The sequence below is a fragment of the Neolamprologus multifasciatus genome, chromosome 3 (assembly GCF_963576455.1).
Source record: "Neolamprologus multifasciatus chromosome 3, fNeoMul1.2, whole genome shotgun sequence".
Classification (NCBI taxonomy): Eukaryota; Metazoa; Chordata; class Actinopteri; order Cichliformes; family Cichlidae; genus Neolamprologus; species Neolamprologus multifasciatus.
Genome location: NC_140441.1, coordinates 1,860,011 through 1,869,940, shown reverse-complemented (window position 1 = coordinate 1,869,940; position 9,930 = coordinate 1,860,011).

Genomic DNA, 9,930 nt, shown 5'->3' with positions numbered 1-9,930 from the left:
CTAATTTAAAGTATTTAAGTGCTTATGCATATGCTTAGTTGTGACACTGTTATAGACTGTTCAGTGAAAATTTCTAAAACTAGATGAACTTACTTCAGCGTCAGCAGTTTGAGAAAACAACTCCCTTTACAGGTGCTGATAAGGCCAAGGGCACAAAACAACATAACCATTGATCCGTTACTTTTCATAGCGAGGCGCGTGAAGTGTGGTGTGATCAGTTTGTAACTTCCTCCCTCTTCCCTGGAAAGCATAAAGGAGTAGGAGCACCACTTCTGTGGCAGAGCTGACATGACTGAACTGTGATGTTTGATGTGTGCTGGCTCTCCTGCGCGCAGTAATAAATAGCTTGATCACAGCTCTTTCTGTGTTGTTTTATATATATATATATATATATATATTATATATATATATATTATATATATATATATATATATATATATATATATATATATATATCCAAAGACATGCAGCTTGTGGGGATAGGTTAATTGGATAATCCAAATTGTCACTAGGTGTGAATGTGCGAATGAGTGTGAGTGCGAATGGTTGTCTGTCCCTGTGTGTTAGCCCTGTGACAGACTGGCGACATGTCCAGGGTGTACCCCGCCTCTCGCCCTATGACAGCTGGGATAGGCTCCAGCGCCCCCCGCGACCCTGAAAAGGATAAGCGGAAGCGAATGGATGGATGGATGGATATATATATATATATATATATTATATATATATATATATAGAATGAAACTTGAATATATAGAATGAAACTTGACGTAAAGGAGCCGCTTGCGCCATCTAATGTTTTCCTTGTTTGTAACTGCGAGGAATGGCACTATGAGCCAGTCTGCACGGAATCTTGTGGCTCAAATTCTAAGTAATGAGGAGCTAATCAACACCCTGGCAAATGCATGTTCTGGCCAACCTAATATTAGTACCAGTGTACTGCATCGTACTACTGATGAAGAAATTTATTCACTGTTTCATCGTGGAAGACCAAATGCAGTGAACCTCTCTGGTCAGATAGCCCCTGGTTAACCAGCTAACGTTATGGAGAACGTGCATTCCACTTTACAGGAGTTCCCCACAACGGGTCCCATCTACAATCGTAAACCTTTCACTCGAAAGGGCCCAAGGCAGAAGAGGTAAGAACGGAACTAAATGCACTGAAATTACTAGTGTAATGTTAGTAATTGGCCGTAGGTTTCAATTGCTAGACTAAGCTAAGTAAACAAAAATATCACAGTAAAAAACAGTGTGCAATAGACTCACAGCGTGTGACTGTGGAGACAAAACTGTGCACAACAGTTCATTTGTTTAATTGTGGAAACATTCCAGCCCTGGGTTTTCTCCAAAGCCAAGCCTTGAGTTCATCACTAACTGCAGATTTCCAGTGACCAATACTTGTGAAAATATCCTTCATATACCAGTTCATGTAGTGTACACTACTTTCAAATCAGACATCAGACCAGGATTTGGAAGAGCATGATGTGTATTCTCAAGGATTGCAGAACTGATGAGGATTTTGTTTTTCTGTTTTGCATATGCATGTTTAATTTTCTTGTTTCTTGTTAATGTTGTTAACCCAGTGTCAGATTATGAACCAAAGCCGCGTGACCCCTGTGTAGCGCGCTACAGCAGCTAGCCGATAGCAACACTGAAGCTGTTTACTTTGTGTGACCGTTTTTCCTCTGTGTTATGCTTTCACAGTAGCCCAGCTGACAGCGCACGCTAGTACGCTGAAGCAGCTTCCCCCCCACGGTATGGCCCACAGCAGCCTAGTCGACAGCACACGCTAGCGATGCTAAGCCGTGTCCCCCCCGGGATTAAGCGTCACAGCAGCCCAGCTGACAGCAGTCACACAGCAAAGCCGACGCCGCGAGCCACCACGCAGCCCACAGGCTAAGCTACCCGCCGCCCAGGCGACACCCTAGAACCTGTCCATTGTGTACTCTGCCTTTCATCCTGTGGTAGCTGGAATAGGCTAGCAACGTGGATAAAAATAAGCACAAGAGAATGGATGGGTGCATTTGGTTTCAGTTTATACATATGAGGCATATTTTGTTTTTGGATTGTAGTTTATCTGTTTTCCTGCCTTTATGTCATGTTGCATCTCTGTTCTCTGATATGACCAATAGTAACATTAGATTATTTAGTACCCCTGCAGGGAGCAAAAGAATATGCCACAACCTCACTGTTACATAGAATTCAATTTTCTCAAATGCTTCCTGTGTCCACCTATTCCACACAATGCAAAATGTCAGTGGTGATGTCATAACATAAAGGTTTATCAGCCATGTTTTGTATTTCAGATACCTTTGTTTATTTTTTAAATACTATAGCTAGATGTGGTCATTGAAAGATCTGCCACCTAGAACAACTTTTCTTTACATTTTCAAATGAGATGAGATAAGCTTTATTTCAGTGTCCCATTTGAACATTTATGCTTTACATTGAAATTCATATTAATTTTCACTTGATTTCTAGATGAACTCACAGGTTTAAATAATAGTTTTTGTTAGGTTTTGGAAAAGTTTTGAAAAGTGTTACAGTAACCCTAATGAAAAAATATTTAAAGGGGGGCTGACGGTATCTCCAACACTGCCAGCAAGTTGTCTATAAATGTGACAGACATGAAATATATAATAATATATAGCTGAAATATGAACATTATATCATCATCGCACTATATGACATTGCATTCTTATCAAATAATGATACTACTACTACTACTACTACTACTAATAATAATAATAATAATGATAATAACTGTTAAACATAACCTGGTTTACATTCTTTAGGGAATGTTTAAGGATTTTGTTTACTTGATTAGACAGCCTAATTGTATTTTGTTTGTTTTTTCCTTTCCTTTCCTTTCCTTTCCTTTCCTTTCCCTTTCTTTTCTTTTCTTTTCTTTGTTTTTTAAGGTCAGTGTTGCCCTGTTCTACAGAATACTCTTTTCTTCCTCTGGGTACTGGAAATACACAAATAAAGTGTTCTGTGTTCCTACCTTTTATGTGTCTATATTCAAGTTTCATTCTATATATTCAGAAGATCATTCTATATATTCAAGTTTCATTCTCTATATTCAAGTTTCATTCTATATATTCAAGTTTCGTTCTCTATATTCAGAAGATCAGTCTATATATTCAAGTTTTGTTCTATATATTCAGAAGATCATTCAATATATTCAAGTTTTGTTCTATATATTCAGAAGATCATTCTATATATTCAAGTTTCGTTCTCTATATTCAGAAGATCATTCTATATATTCAAGTTTCATTCTCTATATTCAAGTTTCATTCTATATATTCAAGTTTCGTTCTCTATATTCAGAAGATCATTCTATATATTCAAGTTTTGTTCTATATATTCAGAAGATCATTGTATATATTCAAGTTTCGTTCTATATATTCAGAAGATCATTCTATATATTCAAGTTTCATTCTATAGATTCAAGTTTCATTCTCTATATTCAGAAGATCATTCTATAGATTCAAGTTTCGTTCTCTATATTCAGAAGATCATTCTATAGATTCAAGTTTCGTTCTCTATATTCAGAATATCATTCTATATATTCAAGTTTTGTTCTATATATTCAGAAGATCATTCAATATATTCAAGTTTTGTTCTATATATTCAGAAGATCATTCTATATATTCAAGTTTCGTTCTCTATATTCAGAAGATCATTCTATATATTCAGAAGATCATTCAATATATTCAAGTTTTGTTCTATATATTCAGAAGATCATTCTATATATTCAAGTTTCGTTCTCTATATTCAGAAGATCATTCTATATATTCAAGTTTTGTTCTATATATTCAAGTTTCATTCTATATATTCAAGTTTCATTCTATATATTCAGAATATCATTCTATATATTCAAGTTTTGTTCTATATATTCAGAAGATCATTCAATATATTCAAGTTTTGTTCTATATATTCAGAAGATCATTCTATATATTCAAGTTTCGTTCTCTATATTCAGAAGATCACTCTATATATTCAAGTTTTGTTCTATATATTCAGAAGATCATTGTATATATTCAAGTTTCGTTCTATATATTCAGAAGATCATTCTATATATTCAAGTTTCATTCTATAGATTCAAGTTTCGTTCTCTATATTCAGAAGATCATTCTATAGATTCAAGTTTCGTTCTCTATATTCAGAATATCATTCTATATATTCAAGTTTTGTTCTATATATTCAGAAGATCATTCAATATATTCAAGTTTTGTTCTATATATTCAGAAGATCATTCTATATATTCAAGTTTCGTTCTATATATTCAGAAGATCATTCTATATATTCAAGTTTCATTCTATATATTCAAGTTTCGTTCTCTATATTCAGAAGATCATTCTATATATTCAAGTTTTGTTCTATATATTCAGAAGATCATTGTATATATTCAAGTTTCGTTCTATATATTCAGAAGATCATTCTATATATTCAAGTTTCATTCTATAGATTCAAGTTTCGTTCTCTATATTCAGAAGATCATTCTATAGATTCAAGTTTCGTTCTCTATATTCAGAAGATCATTCTATATATTCAAGTTTCATTCTATAGATTCAAGTTTCATTCTCTATTTTCAGAAGATCATTGTATATATTCAAGTTTCGTTCTATAGATTCAGAAGATCATTCTATATATTCAAGTTTCATTCTATATATTCAAGTTTCGTTCTATATATTCAGAAGATCATTCTATATATTCAAGTTTTGTTCTATATATTCAGAAGATCATTGTATATATTCAAGTTTCGTTCTATAGATTCAGAAGATCATTCTATATATTCAAGTTTCATTCTATAGATTCAAGTTTCGTTCTCTATATTCAGAAGATCATTCTATAGATTCAAGTTTCGTTCTCTATATTCAGAATATCATTCTATATATTCAAGTTTTGTTCTATATATTCAGAAGATCATTCAATATATTCAAGTTTTGTTCTATATATTCAGAAGATCATTCTATAGATTCAAGTTTCGTTCTATATATTCAGAAGATCATTCTATATATTCAAGTTTCATTCTATATATTCAAGTTTCGTTCTCTATATTCAGAAGATCATTCTATATATTCAAGTTTTGTTCTATATATTCAGAAGATCATTGTATATATTCAAGTTTCGTTCTATATATTCAGAAGATCATTCTATATATTCAAGTTTCATTCTATAGATTCAAGTTTCGTTCTCTATTTTCAGAAGATCATTGTATATATTCAAGTTTCATTCTATAGATTCAAGTTTCGTTCTCTATATTCAGAAGATCATTCTATATATTCAAGTTTTGTTCTATATAGTCAGAAGATCATTGTATATATTCAAGTTTCGTTCTCTATATTCAGAAGATCATTCTATATATTCAAGTTTCATTCTATAGATTCAAGTTTCGTTCTCTATATTCAGAAGATCATTGTATATATTCAAGTTTCGTTCTATATATTCAGAAGATCATTCTATATATTCAAGTTTCATTCTATAGATTCAAGTTTCGTTCTCTATATTCAGAAGATCATTCAATATATTCAAGTTTCGTTCTATATATTCAAGTTTCATTCTATATATTCAGAAGATCATTCAATATATTCAAGTTTCGTTCTATATATTCAAGTTTCGTTCTATATATTCAGAAGATCATTCTATATAGTCAAGTTTCGTTCTATATATTCAAGTTTCATTTTATATATTCAAGTTTCAGTCTATATATTCAGAAGATCATTCTATATATTCAAGTTTCGTTCTATATATTGAGAAGATCATTCAATATAGTCAAGTTTCGTTCTATATATTCAAGTTTCGTTCTATATATTCAAGTTTCAGTCTATATATTCCAGTTTCATTCTATATATTCAGAAGATCATTCAATATATTCAAGTTTCGTTCTATATATTCAAGTTTCATTCTAAATATTCAAGCTTCGTTCTATATATTCAGAAGATCATTCAATATATTCAGACTTTGATTGTAATATATATATAATATTTTCCTAAACGGCATTCCATAATATATATGTACATATATATATATATATATATATATATATATATATATATATATATATATATATATATGTGTGTATATATATATATATATATATATATGTATATATATATATGTATATGTACACCAGGGTTTTAATAGTTTTGCAATTTTCATTAGTTTTTATTTTTATTTAGTTTTGACTTCAGATTTTCAATTTTATATCAGTTTTAATTAGTTTTTACCAATCCTTTGCTAGTTTAGTTTAGTTTTTATTTTTTTGAAAATCCATAGTTTCAGTTTAGTTTTGATTAGTTTCAGTTATAGTTTTAGTTGTGTTTGCAATAATTAAGTGTAACAAGTTTTAACAGTTTCATCATATCAGTCATTCTCTTCTGCTCATCCTTGGGTATGTTGCTATTCCAGCTACCATACCCTGCACCCTGGACAGGTCGCCTGTCTGTCGCAGGGCTAACATGCAGAGACAGACAACTCACATTCCCACCTATGGGTTCTTTAAATAAATAAATAAAGGCAGATGAACAACCATTGATACCAGGCAACTATAAAATGTATATCTTGGCCCCAATGAGACTATTAACTCTCGCAGCACCGGGTGTTCGTAATTTTGGTTCAAGTGAATTGATAAACTTTTTGAAGGTAATTGACTCACACAGTTGTGTAGATATCCCCGTCCTGTTGTCTCGGGATGCATCACGCTGCCTTGCGTGGGGTTAGCTTCTGTTTTCTGGGGATGAGGGTTGAGTGTGCTCCCTTTACCTTCTCAAGGTAAGCTAGGTTAGCCTTCTTGTGTGAGCTTTTCAAGTACACTTTAAGGTTTGTGGGATTTTTTTCCCTTTAGAAATGTCCCTCATAATTTGTCTTTTCACTACACTGTTTCCACTACAAGACACTTGCTTTATCCAAAACACAGTTATATTCAAAGTAATCCCAAATTGGACTCTGGCGCTTTCTTCCGACTTTTCCTGACATGATTCTGCGCGTGGACGGAGCAGCGACACAGACGACTCGACTAACGTGCTGCCACCTGCTGGCATAATGAGACACAGCAAGAAAAAAATCTGGAAACTAAACTTCATTTTCACCCTTGACTATTGTATGACACGCACACATCAACGAAAACTAAACACATTTTTGCTATAAATTCAGTTAATTTTAGTTAGTTTTGTGAACACTCATTATAGTTTTAGTTAGTTTTCCTTTTTTTGTTTTATATTTATTTCCGTTAACAAAAATGTTTTTTCACTTCTAGTTTTCGTTAATTTGTTAGTTTTCATTAACGATAATAACCTTGATACACACACACACATATATATATATATATATATATATATATACAGGGCTCTAGACGAACTTTTTGACATGGGCGCACCGGTACGCCTAAATTTAGGCATCGCTTAACACCGCAGTTTTACATGTGCACTTTCTTTGGGGGGGAAGTCCATACAGACAATATTCATTTCTAAATTATTAACTAAAAAACTTGTGCTTAAAGTGTTTTGTCTATATTGTAGAAAAAGTTAAACTTAATCATCATCTTGATGTTGATTGTTCAAATGTGAAGCGTAGTTTGCTGCCTCTTTTGCTGCTGGCTCGGTGAATTTTGGTTGGAGAGACAAAACCTGCAGCAACCTGCAACCTGCAAAAAAGACGTAAACACAGAGCGGACCCGACGCATCAGAATCGCTAAGCTCCGACAATGTGTCCGTGTTCGGGCCGTCAGGTGAGAAAGCCGAAAAAGACAAAGCTGATTCTGATGCGTCGGGTCCGCTCTGTGTTTACGTCTTTGTGTGGAATCCATTAATGAATTGATATCGCTTTATTCAAGCTACTCACCTCTCTCTTCCACCTGCACTTTCAACTGGACCACAGCCAATCAGAGAGGTCCCGCCCCTTACTATCTCTGATTGGTTTAGTCCTCGATAGGGGCATAATGTGTGTCTGTTGTTGACCACACGGAGAGTTGCAGAGATTTTTTTTTTTGTTACCCGCACAGGTGTGACCAAATATTTATTTTTAGTCGCACCACTGAAAAATTTGGTCGCATTTGCGACCAAATTGGTCGCACTCTAGAGCCCTGCCCCTGGTGTAAGACATAAATAAACCTAAAATCAAAGCTTTTTTTCTGTTCTTCTATTCTATTGTGTACAGTATCTTATTGATATCTTATTCCAGTGTTTTCTCTAATTTTTCTATGCAACTTTGGACTGTCCACTGCTGTGACAAGCAAATTTCCCACGCGTGGGACTAATAAAATTTATCTTATCTTATCTTTTATTCAAGTTGAGCAATTCAGAATCAATCTAAGCAATTCAAATCTGTATATAACATATTCAAATTCAGTTTCTAATGACACAAAGTTCTCCCCACAGATATCTCTGTTTGGGAAATATTCCAATCATTCTTCTGAACCTGACCTAACCAAACCCACTTCATGTAAAGTGAATACAAATTCTTCAGTTTCATCTGTTGTCTTGACGACTCAGTTATCAGCTGTCAGCAGAGGAATGTTAGACTGAACACTTCCTCATGTCAGTGTGTGTCACTCTATGTGTGTGTCTGCGTGTGAACATTAACCATGTTATTAGAAACTGTATTCTACTCAGGTCAGTACCCAGAGGACCGACTAAATTCACAAATTGTCTGATATATAAGTTAGGTGATAAAGGGCAAAAAACCCAAAAACCAACAAAACAAACAGACAATAAAATATCAATCACCTGGATCACCTGTTCAGAAATAAAAAAAAAAAAAGAAAACAAGCAAAAAAGAGAGAGCAGTATAACGATGTGAATATAACAGTAAATACTAAATATTAAACATTATTGTGCAGCACGTAATATCGACAGCGCACAGTGTGCTTTGAGGTAGGAGCCAAAAAGGGTGTAGTTTGTGTGTGTGAGCACCCGTGTGTACACCTGTGAGCATGGACGCACTTGTTTTTAAAAGGTTCCTTCATGTAATGATCTGCTAGAGGGTGTGTGTGTGTGTGGGGGGGGGGGGGGGGGGCACAGCCCTGTCCTCCAGGGCATGAAGCAGGTATGGAGGAGATCAAGACTCCAGACATCCAGAGACCCCCAGAGCACAAGAGACCAAGGAAGATCAACAGAGGGGCAGCCGTGCCACTGTCCCAGAAAGAGCTGAGGAGAGTCCCAGATGAGGGGTCACTCAGCAGCCTCGGAGCAGAAGCCAGGGGGGATTGCAGTGACTTGCCCGTGAGCTCTGCCGGCAGCCAGCTGCGCCTGAGTGACCGAGCCCCAGGCCGAGAGGCCGAGGGCACCCCACCCCCGAAGTGGCCCGAGCGAGCTCCAGGCTCCAGGCCCCGATAAGCAGCCACCAAGGAGTGAGCCGGTGTGTACCTGGACGCCCATCCCCAGACACAAAGAACCACCAACGCACCGATGTCTGAGGGCGTCTGCCACTGGCAGGGGGAGTGGTGGGGGGTGAACAAATTAATTTCTGAGAATAAATCTGTTCATTCCACTCCTGTTCCTTATCACTAATATTGCCTTTTTTAAATTTCTTGTTAGTTTAATCATTTATATTTAGATTGCTTTGCTTTTTAAAAATAAAAAAATATATATAATTGATGCTACAAAATGAATTGAACTTGGTGATGGACATTAGAGAAGATACTTGGAACCTTGTTAAGATTCAACCTGTATTCTGTTTTATGTCTCAAACAATCTGGTGAGAACAAAACAAAACCTACATTCACACATTGATCCTGTGATTGTGATGCATGAATTAATGTGCACTGGAAACTGTGTCTTCTATCTCACATTAACCAGGTTCGAGTTAAAAACACACTGATCTGTGGTCTGTTATTTTAAGGCCTTCAGTTATAAATAGCTTCTTTGAACCTAGACTCTGGTTCTAGATGCCTGTGAATGTCACATGGTTCAGCCCATGGATTTGGTCTTT